Raw genomic sequence first — 15535 nt, 5'->3', positions numbered from 1 at the left:
GCCACCATGCATAAGTATAATTTGGCTAAAATGCCTATGTATTTATTTCAGAGATGTAACTTGGAAAATAAAACTAATGGAAAAAAATAGTTGAAGGAGCAGCATAAAGCTCCTTGCCGGCTGACGTAGAACGCATACTACCTTGATTATGATGGTGAGTATCGTGGCTTTCCTTGCATTGATTTGCAAGCCATGCTTAAGATTGTAGTCTTTGATCTTCATTAGCAAGTGCTTCGGGTCTTCCTTGTTTGCAGCAGGCAAGGTTGTATCATCTGCGTATCACAGACTGTTTAGCCTTCCTCCAATCCTGATGCCACACTCTTCTTCATATAATCCAGCTCCGTGGATAACTTAGTCAGTATAAAGATTGAACAGGTATCATGAACAGATGCACACTGATGCATACCTTTCCTGATTTTAAACCACACAGTATTCACTTGTCCTTTTTACATGATTGCTTCTTTTTACCATGTACAAGTTCTACATGAGAACAATAAAGTATTCTGAAATTTAAAAAAAGAAAGAAAGGAAGGAAGAGAGAGAATACAGCTATCTATTGAAAAACGAGAGAAATTGTGATAGACAAAAAGGAGTCCTGTTGGCATGGTAGCTATATGTCGGGCTGCAAACTACAAGGTCAGCAGTTCAAAACCACCAGTTTCACTGTGAGAGAAAGATGAGGCTTTGTATCCCAGTAAGAGTACTGCTATTCTGTTCTATCGGATAGCTGTGAGTCAGAAGTGAGTCTATGGCAATGGTTTTTTGTCACAGATATAAGAGAATAGAGAAAGATGTGTCAATATCTTGGAATAGTGATGTGTTTTGCTCAAGAAGAGAAAAGTTAAAAATTAAATTGTTGTTTACTTTAGAAAAGAACCTTTGAATTGGACCAAAACAATAATTTCTCATTAAATATAGACTCATGTGTTTGAATCCATAGGACACTTTCACATCAGGACTAATCTAGCATTATATCGAATAATAATCTGTTGTGATACACCTGATTTTTCACTTACTAATTATCAGAAATAGATCACCAGGTCATTTTTTTTTCATAGTTGGGAAAATTCACTGAAGCCTGCCCAGCATCACAGCGACAAACAAGCCTCCACTGATGGGTGAGGGAGAGCAGTGCATAGGGTCCTCTAGCTGGGAATTACACTGAGGTCACAAGCTACACGGAAGGCAATGATTCCATCGTGAATCACTAATACTGTCCATATTTTCTTATTTGTCTTGTAATTCTGAATTTTTCAGATGATTTTTTTTGTTAAACATCATTATTGTCCTCTATTAGCCTCTCCCAATCACGCTAGGGCTAGGTCATCAGATGTGATGCACTTGTTCACTCTAGCAGCATACAGAATTTATTTGATCTTTCAAGTAGTCAATGGTTCGTTAAAATAATAAAAGATTCCCATGAGTTTTATTACATATTACGTATTTCTTCATTTTATACCACATTTTCTCCAAGAGCAAACTATCCATTTATTTAAACTTTCTTTTAATTCACCACATTGTACCATATACCGATTTCATTGCCCATATATAATGTAGAGGCATTATTTTATGTTACTGTTCAATGTTTTCACAGTTGTCTGAATGGAGTCATCTGTCTGTCCACACAATCACATCGTATATATCTTTGGCTTATTGCCAGTGACATGTGGATTCAGAGGGAGTATGAAAATACACCTGCAGAAATTTTAATCCATATGTGAAAGAAAAGAGCATTGATTTAATATTCAGTATCTAACTACTACCAGAATTTATTGGTCCATTCCTTAAACAGTATTAATAATTTATAGGAGTTATAGATGTACTTTCTTATTTATGAGAGTTTACAGAATAAATTAGTGCATCATCAGACTTAGAAAACACAAAAACTGCAGAGAATTGGCCAACCATAAATTGGGATGCATAGAGATATATTATCCATTATCAAAGGGATCTTAGAAATTTTGAAGTTGTATAGTTATTTGTCTGTTGTGGAGGAAATTAGGTGACAAAATTGGCTGGAGCATGAATAATTATGCATCCTCAAGTTTCCAAGTGTTTATCCATGAAATAGAGATGCTAGGATTATTATGAATTAGGGTTAAATAAATTGATATGTGTAAAATATCTGGTATATGTAAAACATCTGAAATATATAATATATAAGGTAATCCTTGCGTATATAATATTTCATTGGTACTCCCACCTCAACAAGCATGTAGATTTCATTTTAATATTGTAGTTAACATCATAGACTTTACATATTGCAGAAAACTGTATCAGGGAAGATACAGAAGCCATCGTTAGAAGAATGACATATACTTAACAAACACCTAGGATGTTGTCCATGCCTTAGAATTTTGTTTTTTACAGGGGATAGCACGAACACAGTCCCCCACTACCACAAATTATGCAGTCGAGTTTCCCACAGTTGAGGAAATCTCAGGGGTCAGCACATCCGGAGCGCAATGGGTGAGCCTCGCCCCGGGAAACCACCTTTGTGATCATGGTGTCTCCCCTGCCAGGTAAGTATGCATGCCTTAAAAATTTTACTACATTTTAATAAAACAAAATTTGTAGACATTATAAATGAAATATATTAAATTTAACCCCTAAAATATGTCAGGAATTAAAATATTTTATATACTCATTTAAAAAATGTAATTTTAGGCATCGTGCATTTAATTAACCAATTGATTGTTGATGTTTCTAAAAAATAATAAAAATAAAGAATGTTTGAGATTATCATGGTCATTAAAGTAAATACAAATATAAGGAAATATATGTCTAAATTATTAGCATAATATGCCTATGAGCAATGTTGATAGATATTTACTATGAAACTTTTAGATAAATCATGTTTAAATTTGCATCCTTTCAGGTTATATGATCATATTTTATGCTTTTATTTTAGATTAATTAAGTTTACTTATTCTTATATTACACAAATTATAAAGCCATGCTGCCTAAAACAAATGTGAATATATTTTCTTAATCCAAAGAATAAAATGTCCTGAGGAAAGAGAATGGCATTGTTGTATAGAAGCAGAGTAAGAGGGTAAAATGTAGTTTTTCTCTATGAGTTCTAAAAGAAATAGGCATGCATTTAAAAATTTAGAGCAGATTTTGGTTCCAATGTTACCTGTGCCTTCTAATTCATCAATAGTGGTGTGTTATAAATTCCACTATGAGGAAAATTATATCTTCTGTATTATCTGTAGAGTATTCATGATTGACTTAAATATCTAAACCAAATGCTGAAAGGATGTTCTTTGTCCAGTAAGTCAGCGGTCACAAAATAGAGAATACAGTGAGATTATACTACTCCCTTGTCAATCTGTCACCTGTAGTAGCAGGCATTCTACTGTGAGGCTAGAGCTATTCCCCTGGTATTTGAAATTAGCAGAATAACCCGAGAGAGAGATAGGCATCAGCAGTTTCTAAACAAAGAGAGTCTAAGAAGAACCCAGTCACCTCCTTAAACAATTGATGAATGGACGCCTCACAAAGGACAGCAAGGCACTGTCTCCGTGAGCACTGCAGGAGGAGCCCCTTAGGGGGAAGGGACTCAAAATCCAATGCAGGAAGAGCAGCCTCCTCTGATCAGAATCTCCCCTAATGGTATGCATCAGACTAACCGTTCAGGACCTCATGTGCTGACGTGGCACAATTTAAAAGGCAGAAAAACAACTATAAATATGAATTACTTGAATGAAGAATGGGAAATATGAATATAGAAAAATTGGAAAGTGTGAAAAGTGTAATTAAACATTTCAACATATCTATCTTTGGCATTCTTGGGCTGAAATGGATGAGTATGGGCCATTTTGAAGCAAATAATATGATCGACTGCACTGGAAATAAAGATTAAGAATAATGGATTCACAGTCATTGTCAAAAAAACTTTGGAATACTTATTGCAGTACTACACTGAGAGTATAGTAACCATCTTGCTTACATTCACTCACTCATTGCTGTTGAGTGGCGGCCATCTAAAGAGACCCTATAGGACAGGGTAGAGCTGCCCTTCTGGTTTTTGAGACTGTGAGTCTTTATGGGAATAGAAAGTCCTGCCTTTCTCCCTTGGAACAGCTGGTGCTTTTGAACTACTGGTCATGAAGATTGCAGTCCAATACATAATGGATATACTACCCAGGCTTATTAAGAACCATGTATCTATAAGGACAACGAGTTAATATGTCTATAATGAAAATTTCTTCTAACCACTAGTGGTGAAGAAATTGAAGATTTAACCAAGTTCTGCAGTACGAAATAGATAAAACATGAAATCAGGGTGAAATAATAAATACTGGTGGTTGGAATGAGCACGTCAAAAATAACAAAGGAAGAATCGTTTGAAAAACACTGTGTTCATACAGAATCTGTACATGGGTCAAGAGGCGGAAATCTGAACAGAAGAGGGAATACGACAGGAAAGGTGTGAGTCAGGGTTTTATACTTTCACAGTATTAGTTAATGTACAAGCTGTTTGTGGTGGATAGAGACATTGTTTGGGGTGGCTTTGTCTAGGAGCATTATTGGAAGAAAAGTCTGAAGAATAATTATGTTCCTCAACTAATTAAAGGGGGTTGTACCCCAGGTTACTTATTTGAAAAAGGTTTCTGAGGCGAATAGATTAATGTCTCAAGAGTGCACTGAGAATATCCACTAATAGATCTCTCAGGACCACTATCAGTAATTTTATAAAACTTGTATATACGTTGAATCTGAAATAAAACTTCAAATAGCTGAAAAAATTAGAAACAGGATGATCTTTTACTATTTCCTATGAAATACTTCTTTAAAGACTCCCAGCAAGATGGGGATGCGACACAGACCTGAAACAATGGGCTCACAGATGACAAAGCTTGTTAAGAAGGCGCAGGACCGGGCAATGTTGCCTTCTGTTGAGGAGAGGGCCACCGTGAGTTGGAAAAGACTCTATGGCTCCTAAGAGCCATCTCCATTCTCTTATTACTGTTTTCAAGTCCTATTTATATTATCTATAGACTCTTCCAAAGAAATTTAAGAGATAAAATCAGAACAAAATAAAAATGATGGTTTAAAGAAGACTGTGATACCATTCATTGCAAGTGTAATTATGTTTTTCAAATCAGTTCTGTCTACCAAAGATAGGTGCTGAATGGAGTTGGGTTGTTGTTCAATTATTTACCCAAATTTGCTGCCTTCCCACGTCCTCAGTCATTTAACCGAATAATTGGCCTGCATATTTAGATACCTAGTTTTCGATGTTTCTCTTCTTGAAGGTTTTTATACTCTTGAAGTCTGATCAAATGAGTTGGGCATCTTAGTATTTAGGCTACTTGGTTGCACTTTGTTCATCCTATTGTATGGCAGAAAGCAGGACTCTGACATCATTTGATCTTCAGAGAAACACTATCCCTACATCCACCTAAATTCTGTGTCAGAGGCAACCACCCTGAGTACTCAGTGTAGTGGAAGAAATCTGATCATTAAGGGGAAAAATTCTTTGATTTTATCTTGTTTCAAAGCTATGAGATAATGATAAAAATCTCTATGGATGTATGCTTGTGTGTGTATATAGCTATCTATTTGATGATTATCTATTTGAATAGTTATCTTTCTCAATTTTTATTTATATTTTAATATGCTTCCATGCCCAACGAATCCAAATCAGCAAACTGAACAGCATATTTAATTTGGTAACTATACTACAAAATATCTTTTTTTCGGGTGTGAAAAGGCATTGGGACAGAAAGAAGAGGCAGTAGTCTTTGGTCCAGATTTCCATCTTCAGAAACGGTGGGGCGGCTCTACTGTAGCCTTCAGCATCCCTGCTTCTTGGAATCAACGTGACCAGCAGTCAGTCTGATTCAGTATGAGTAATTTGCTTAAAATCCATGGGCTTTGCTTAAAAATCACATCTGAATCTCCTGAGACTTTCATTCTGCAATTTCAAAGAATACATCTAACCTAAATTATTCCATTTGAATTTTGCCTCATACTCATTAGTTCTTTATGTAGAAAACAAAGACGCAAGCCACTTATTTGAGTATATTTTAATGTGGTTTCTCTGCCTTTTTAGGAACAAATTGGATCAAAATAATTAATTATAACCATGGAAATCATTAATTGTTTTGATAATTTCAAAGGCATTATTTTCTCTCATTCCCTTTTCAATTGCAGTGAACAAATGACCATAGATCAGGAGTAGCCTGTGCAGAGGAAGCAGACATGGCGCTACAAGGCCTCATCGGCTCTTCACCACATCAGCACCTGGGGGAAGGCCTTTTACTCTTCCAACTTCACTTCTCAGCTTGCTTGCTGCTTTTCTTTAAAACGGGACAATAGGAATACAGAGCTGAGTCTAGTGAGTGCCAAATTGTAATAAAACGATTGAAGGGATTTTGTACATCACAGAATATTATTGTTTGCATTATCAATTTCAAAGCCTAAAATGCAAAATGAAATCCTTTGCCGTGGCATCCATTGAGACACACAGACACTCTACTAAGCTTTCTTTTTTTTCACGGGAGCAGACAGCCTCCTCTTTCCTTGCATTTCCTTGGCCAAATATAGTGAGCAATATCAAGCTGATATTCCATAATAATTGAGGCTGTTTTATACATGTTTAGAAGTCATCAATAATATGATTTTGAATATCAGAATAGGCAAAGTACTGATGCCACCGGCACTGAGAGTATGTATTTATTTCTCCATTAGCTAATTCTGTGCCAATATTGATTGCATTTCTTTATAGAGGCAACAGGGACCACATGGAAGAGGCAAACCAGCTTGCGTGATCACGGGGTGTCGAAGGGAATAGGTATCTGGCATCGTCAGAACAAAAAATCATATCATTGTGAATGAGGAAGAGTGCGAAATAGAGACCCAAAGCCCATTTGTGGGCCACTGGACATCCCCTTACAGAAGTGCCTCAGGGAGGAGACGAGCCAGCCAGGGTGCAATGTATCGGTGATGAAACATACAACTTTCCTCTAGTTTCTAAATGCTTCCTCCACCACCACTATCATGATCCCAATTCTACTTTACAAATCTGGCTAGACCAGAGGATGTATACTGTTACAGATAGAAAGTGGAAACACAGGGAATCCAGGATGGATGATCCCTTCAGGACCAGTAGTGTGAGTGGCGATACTGGGAGAGTGGAGGGAGCATGGGTTGGAAAAGGGGTAACCTATGATAAGAATCTACATATAACCTCCTCCCTGGGGGATGGGCAACAGAAAAGTGGGTGAAGGGTGATGTTGGACAGTGCAAGATATGACAAAATAATAATTGATAAATTATCTAGTGTTCATGAGGGAAGGGGGAGAGGGGAGGGAAGGGTAAAATGAGGAGCTGATGCCAGGGGCTTAGGTGGAGAGCAAATGTTTTGAGAATGATGAGAGCAATGAATGTACAAATGTACTTTACACAATATATGTATTTACGGATTGTGATAAGAGTTGCATGAACCCCTAATAAAATGATTTTAAAAAAATAAAGAAAAGATAGAAGTAAATCTTTATGGAAAAAATATAGCAGGTAGGCTCAGGTAGGCCTGTACTATGAGTTGACAGTTGTTTACAACTTAGTGAAATGAAAACGAACAAATATTTACTCTAGATAAGCTTTTCAAATGGGGATCATGGAGATGGTAAATGAAACCTAGATATCTGATTACAGGTGTGCAAATTCATTTGAGGGTGGATTAGAGGTAGTAGGAAAAGGGCATAGTGATGTAGTAGCCAAAATGAAAACCAATTTGTTATAGCAGATTAGATGTAGGAACTTGAGTAAGGCATTGGCCTTTTCTGAATTTCAGTCCCACTCCCCTCACCCCCATTAACACTGATGAATATATTTCAAAAAGTTGAGATTACTAAAGTTGGAAACATTTCTAAAATTCTGACAGAAATATTTACTAAACCCTGAAACATAGTACACCTCAAGCTATTGTTGATTCCCTTTTCCCAACAAACATGCCATGGATATGCTCACTGAGAGTCAACGAGTAGGTGGTACACCCTGAGAGAAGTTGATGGATGCAGTCCTACAACAATGGGCTAAACCCACACAGTGGTTTTGGTGATGGTACAGGGACACACGTTTCATTCTGCGACACACCAGGTGGTGAGAGTTGGAACTGCCTTGAAGGCACATTAGAACAAATTGTTCACTGAAAACTTATCTCTCGGAGACAATTTTACTTAGAAATCATCCAGCGATTTTCAGTTATATGAAAGAATTCTTGTCCCCATGCGTTTAGAAAGCCAATGTACTATTTAACTCGGTCTCGTGTACTTGAAACTTCTCTAAATTTATGCATAATAAGATTATTTTGACATTGTATGAATATTATTTGGAACATGAAATTTATAATAATTTGGTATTAGGGTTGATAGCTTACTAACTCCGAAAAGAGCGTTACAATGCAAGCACACAGTATTATTGATCATCTACCCAATGTAAAGTGATATTGCAGGGCAAAACATAAAAATGTAAATTTATAAAGGCATAGACACATTCCATCTCAGGAAAGACATAAGCTATCCCTTACATCACTAATCACTATTATTATGGGTCACTTATACCTGTCATGTCTTGAAAAGTTCAGGTAATAATCCGTGACTCTTAACAGATGCCATTTCTTTGCAATTACTTTATTGCAAGTGTAGGTCATTTCTTAATATCTCACTGACTTTGTTACCTCTTTTGATAGAATTTTCTTTTTGTATGGTCAGAGTAAAACACGTTTTGAAGTGGCATACTTGAATTAAGAATGTCTACTATTTGTATTATTATTGTGTCCACTATTTGGTTATTGAATAACAACTTTAATCTAGACTTTATCCACCTTGTTATTTGTTTTTTTGTGAACCTGATTTGCACAGGAAGTTTTGTTTGATTTCTTTTTCACAACGAAACATTTCATATATGACACCTGCATGAAAGAGTATTTGAAAAAGCTGTAAAATCATGTAGATGAAGTCTTTTCTCTAGTTGCAAATTGCTCCTTATAAGTAATGTTGTAAGACACTTTTCCAAAGTAGGCACTTATGCAATACCATGTTACAGGAAATCTGATTTTCCTGAACTTTAGACAGAAAAGCACACATTTTAGTCAAGCAAAGAGGAAAATACTTCAAATGTTTAGCATTTACATATGTGTATGTATTCAAATATATGTGCATCTACATATGGGCATATATTTTTACACTTTTAATAGCCTATCAGAAGAGTTCAACATGTATATGCTTCTTGCGATTCAAGACTCTTTTGTATCTCACCTTATTTTTACTTTTACCAATAGTACCTTATCTTTATCTTTACCAATAGTCTTCTGTTGTTTTCTTAGTACAATCTGTATTCTGCTTGCAACCGACTCACACGCTTACTGTTCTCTGTTGTGAGCGGTGAGATAATGTCCAAGTGAAGTGCTTTCAAAGCAATAAAGCATTATATAGATTATGAGTTAGTGTTATTATTATTTATTGCCAATCTTCCATGGCCTAGGTCAAGTCCATGTAAGTTTTTCTCACCAGCCGAGGTCAATGTGATCAATCTTTTTTTTGAATTCCCATGGGGGTTACTCTACTTCTCATATGCCACTTGTATGACTCATGGCTCAAAGCAAAGTGCAGGTTCAGCAGGAGGAGAGGCCAAGTCTCATTTATCTTTGGGTCTCCCACAGTGTCTGGCACAAGGTTGCACAGAGTAAGATTGATGTGTATTTGTTGATGAGTATGTTAAGTTCCTAGATGCCAATTAAAGCCTTTCAATAAACAAGTTACACATTTAACCAGCCTATATATTCCACTTCAGTATAGTTTAATATATATATTTTAAAAACCTTTCTAGGGAGTTTCCCATGAAAAATCAATTTTCAGAAATACTGAGAATACAATGAACCCACTTGTGATATGCTACACTTAAATATTAAGATTTTCTTGTATCTTTTGCTTCAATATAAGTATTTGTTCCAATTACAAATTTTACCCCATATCACGTAGTTTTTACTATTATATTTTCATGCTTAACCAATGTTTGCTAATTATCTGGGAATGGATTAAATTGATCAGTTAGCAAACTAGCCTGATTTTATTTTTAAAACATACAAATATTTCCATCTTTCATGAGTGGTCACTACTCATTCCTCCCTCCTTACACACACACACACACACACACACACACACACACACACACACACAAAATCAATCCAGGACATTTCATTCTTACTGCTGTATTTCCCTTTAAAAGGAGCTTATAAAACTAGAAATCATATTTCATATTCAAGAGTCCCAGAGGCCAGCTAGTAGTATTGTATCACTAGCTGTATCACTTTTACTGCTGCATTTGCAATCTATTTTCTGGCTGTCTCCTCTTCCCATGGCCATACCAGTAAATAATCCTTTTAAAATGCAAATATTGATATTTAAAATAATGGAATCTCTTTTGTAAATAGAATTGTAAGCTTTACAGGCAAATAAAAATCTAGACTTTGGAAACTACTTCAATAACATTCTATAATTGTTCAAAGAAATAGAACAGAAAAAGAACACAAGATTGCAGAGCCAGAGGTGAAGGAAGCAGTCTTCTCAATATATTTACACTGTAGGGGATTTTTCACTGATTTCCTTATGGAATCTGTCTTGATTTGAATAAATATAGAGTGAATATTCTTTAAATAGAATATATTATTTCAGAAATATCACTAACTTTTATAATAATAATAATAACAATGCCCCATCATTTTACAGTATGTCAAATAATTTGAGATCTTTTAAGAGAAATTTTAAAGCCAAAACTAAAGGTTTACTAAAGTTTTTAAAATACCAAATTCCAGGATATTTCTGATTTCCTTAACTGGGGACTTATATTTGATGGGTTACTTATAATCAATTTCTCCTGTGTTCTTCTCATGCCCATAAAACAAACCTATAGTAAAACCTGAGATCAAGAAGTCATCTCTCTCTGTGTTGCTTTAGGTTAAGAATTTTCCATTTCATACCAATTGCAGAAAGGACCCCAGCATAACCACAAATGTACCCGGCTGGTTTCTGGATAGAAAGCAGATTTATCTGCTGGACCACAAATCTAATAGTCAGTGTCTTAGGATCAAACCAATGATCCTTCCTTGTCTTACAAAACAAAAACAAAACAAAATGTGGTTAACAATTTTTCCACAATGTTGTCACTACCAGTGATACCAAGACCAGGCATATTACCCCACATAATTATTATGAATGGATTACTGACATTATTATTGATACAAACATCTCAATAGCATACAGAGACCTAAATGAAACATTTATTGCAGAACTTTTGTGTTATGTCTGGAGTATGGAAGCAATTAAATTCTGAAGACGATAACTCTAGGAAGAATTATACTTTAAATAAGAGTGAGTAATTACACATAAACAGAATGAAAGGGACAATAATAAAGGCTCCTAGGGATTTGGTTACTAAGCATTTGAAATAGTCAAAAAATAGATGTAAAGGATGAATTAAAATGTTGGACAGGTTAGCTATATAAATAACAACTTTAAGTAAGATGTTCATTAAAGTATTATTTACATCACCAAATGTTTATCTGGACTGTGGTCTTGACCTAGAATTTCCATATGCCAACATTCCCCATAACAGTTTGACTTTTGTTTCTGCTCTTGGCAAATAAACCTTATTCCAAAATAATCTTTGAGACTTATTTTTAATTATTTTAATTAGATCAAATGATCCTTTAGAGTCTGATTTCCACAAAATAATAAGTCAGCTTCTTTTCATCTCAACACACCCAAATGACATGGGTACATTAGAGACACAGTGGTAAGCAAGATTAGATTCCTTTGTGCAAGTATACTTAATGGTTTGTCCCTGTCCAAACTGACTGAGTTGGCCAGGCTGTCATAGTAACCTCAGCATAAAGTAACATAATTCACCAATTATGCTATCAACTGGGAAAATCAGATTCCTGGTTATTTAGACTCATTTAAATTTTTTAATGTAATAACAGCCTGCTATTACAGTAAACTCTCTTTCCGTGTACCAACACAGGAAATATAAGCATCTTTATAAAGAAAAGTAACTCAGAACCAAATGCTGGCATTTTAAAGTCCTAGTTAGTTAATTGAATAACTGTATGTCCAATCACACAACTTGAGAGGGTATATGGAGTATTTGCAAAGGTATTTTATTCTGAAATCTCTCAAGAAGAGGTGACAACTTTATGCACTTGAGACAGTGTCCAGAAGGAACAGAACTCAGGGTAAACAAGATGGATTTTTTGGAAATATATCTATTGTCATTGAGTTTATTCTGATGCAGAGTGACCCTATGTAAGTTTTCTAGTTGTAAATATTTATGGAATAGATAGACTCATTTTTCTCCCACAAAACCTACTGTGGTTAGCAGATCAACACTTAGCTGACAGCAACACTGGGTCATGGAAAATATAGAATCTATCAAATTCAACTTTAGGCAATTATATCATGCAAAACAATCTTCTGAAACTCTGGATAAATGTGTATGTGTGTGTGTGTGTGTGTGTGTGTGTGTCAATAGGGTGATGGTTAAGAATATTGTGTTTTGAAGAAAAATTTCTGGGCTTACATCTATTTATTAGCTTTGTTTTATTGAGCAAGTAGTTCAACATCTTGTCTCTGTTCCTTTATGTTAAAAGCCTGGAGGCTACATGGGTGCTTCTGAAGTTTAAGCATGTTCAAGCGTGTGATGTCGGATGTTGTTGCTATTGCTTCTATGCACCACTGAGTCAGTTCTGACTCATAGTGATTCGCTGGACAACAGAACTTAACACTGCCTGACCCTGTGCCGTCATCCCAATTATACTTATGTTTCAGCAAGTCAATGCAGCCGCTGGGTCAATCCATCTTGTCCAATGTCTTTGTCTTGATCACTGCACTGCTACCTTATCAAGAATGAGAAGGTGTATTTGGCTTAACATAAAAGGACTAAGGCCTAAAATTAGAAATTCTCTTTAGGAATTTCTGCAGGAAAATAGTAAGTTAGGTAATTGTTGTTACAAATACGTTTGACTATGAAGTTTAAGTTCCCATGTAGGTTCTTCTTGTAGTCTTTAAGTTTCTAAATTCTGATCAAGTACCTGTACTGTGAGTGTACTTAGATTTTTCCTTTTTTATGATCTAACAGGTTGTTCTGAGAAAGCTGTATCAAGCAAGATTTACACAAATTTTTGTTTTTCTAAAATGACAGATTTATTTGTACAATAGCATAACAAATTACTAATCAAATCCATAGAGCATTAATGTCCTATAACTAACCTGGTTTAAAATAAGGAAGATGGGAACAGGGTAGTCCCATTGTTATAAATTCAAATTAAGAATACACAAATCAGGGAATCCAGTGCAGATGACCCCTTCAGGACCCATGGTGTGAGTGACGATACCTGGAGAGTGGAGGGAAGGTGGGGTGGAAAGGGGGAACTGATTACAAGGATCCCTATATAACCTCCTCTCTGGGTGGCGGACAACAGAAAAGTGGGTGAAGGGAGACATCAGACAGTAAAAGATATGACAAAATTATAATTTATAAATTATCAAGGGTTCATGAAGGAGGGAATAGCAGGGAGGGAGGGGAAAAAGAGGAGCTGATGTCAGGGGTAAGGGGGAGAGCAAATGTTTTGAGAATGACGAGGGTAACGAATGTACAAATGTGCTTTATGTATGGATTGTGTTAAGAGTTGTATGAGCCCCCAATAAAATGATTTTTTTAAAAAAAGAATACACAAAGTCTGTGGGTTTTTTGGTTTGGTCCGATCAGGATGAAAGCAAGTTCTCTTTCTGAAACTCTTGACCTAGACATACAAGTAAAGAGCACAATGACACAGGACTGAAGGTCTCAACCTCAAGCATGACATGCTCTCCTTTGAACAAGGTAATACAGCAACATTATGCAGAATCGACTCCCAGGGTTCTGGAAGGAGTAGATATTATTTGTCAGGATTGTGTTGGCTCCAGAGGTGACCAAAGGCAGCTTTGGGCCCTCTCTTTTACATCAAGAGTACCTTCATAAGTATGATAGTATTTCTGTATATATTCGAATATAAGCCGAGGTACCTAATTATTACCTGGGAAACCAGAAAAAACTGATTGACTCTAGTATAAACCTAGGGTGGAAAATGCAGAAGCTATTGGTGAGTTTCAATAATAAAAAATGAAAATAAAATTACTAAAATTGAGACATCCGTGGGGTAATGTATTTAAATATTTATTTTAAATAAAAACATAAATAAAAGGACAAAAATTCATGTAACATTAGTAAACCAGCACAGTAAGTGGAAAATAGGTTCAACAAAACAATAAGGTATCAACAATGATACCTTAAGAGAACTATGCCCTGAGCTCAATCAGTAACCAAGCTAAAATGCAAAGAGTTAAAATCCTTCAAAACTGGATTCATCATCATCATCCATATCCCAATGCAGAGCTTCAGCTGGTGTGAGGTCATCATAGATGTTGTCCTCACTGAGATCGCAGTCATCACCATCACTGCTGTCATTTGCATACAAAGCACAGTCTTCACTGCCATCCATAGCATCACTAATCCTACATTTCTGGAAGGCACGTCACACCATGTCTTCTGGAATGTCTTCTCATGCATCTTGAACCCACTTTGCTATTAACTCTATGTCAGGCTTCATGAGATTTCCTCCTTTTGTTAGTCTGGCTTGACCAGATGATATCCATTCATGCCACATCCTTCGCACAAGGTTTTTAAAAGGCTTATTTAAAGATACATCCAAAGATTGCAGTACAGATATAAGCCCACCTGGAATAACGGCTAACGTAACTTTACTAGATTTTGCCAATGTTTTTAATGTCATCCATAGGTGGGCTCTGAACATATCCCAAACAAGTAATGATGGCCTTTTCTCTAAGACTGCTCCTGGTCGTCAGTTCAAAATTTCTTCCAGCAATTTTTTTGTTCCGTCTTCATCCACCCAGCCTTTAACATGTGTGCGCACAGTAATTCTTGGTGAGAATTTGATCTTTTTAGGCAAAGTCTTTCTTTTAAAAATAATGACAGGATGCCCTTAGTTCCATTAGCCAAACATGATAGAACAACTGTAAAGTGTTTTTTTTCATTTCCTGTGGTTTTAAGAAAAATGTTTTTTTCTCCTAAACTTGCCACAGTTCTGTTGCTTGGAAGATCAAAAGTCATGGCAGTTTCATCCATACTCCCAATATCTGCCAGGTCATAATTAAAAATCCTTCTTTGTTTTATAAGAAATGACTAGAATGACATAATTTTTTCTCCAAGGTCTTGTGGCAATTCCTGGGAGATCTTTGTTCTTTGTTTCAAACATAGTAGGCCAAACCTATTCATGAAGCGGGTTCACCATCCTGCTGAAGCAGCAAATTTTTCAATGCCTGGTGCTTTATGTTTGTCATCCTTAGCCATTTGTAGAGCACGTATGTGGATTCCCATGCGTGTTACACAGTAAACATTTGACGACACTCCATAACCTATTTATGCAATTCACTCTCTAGAGCCCCATAAAAAGACGTTAAACCGT

The 15535-nt window shown here is 35.9% G+C and overlaps 1 non-coding gene across 1 annotated transcript; it reads right to left on the bottom strand.

Annotated features, from left to right (window-relative positions):
• Positions 1 to 2367: 2367 nt before the first annotated feature.
• LOC142427211 (U1 spliceosomal RNA) lies at positions 2368 to 2530 on the bottom strand. Its single transcript, XR_012780022.1, has one exon. It is a non-coding gene; the product is annotated as a U1 spliceosomal RNA (small nuclear RNA).
• Between the last annotated feature and the right edge of the window lie 13005 nt (positions 2531 to 15535).

The sequence above is a fragment of the Tenrec ecaudatus genome, chromosome 14 (genome assembly GCF_050624435.1).
Source record: "Tenrec ecaudatus isolate mTenEca1 chromosome 14, mTenEca1.hap1, whole genome shotgun sequence".
In the NCBI taxonomy this organism is placed as follows: Eukaryota; Metazoa; Chordata; class Mammalia; order Afrosoricida; family Tenrecidae; genus Tenrec; species Tenrec ecaudatus.
This window is presented reverse-complemented; position numbering and strand designations above follow the sequence as displayed.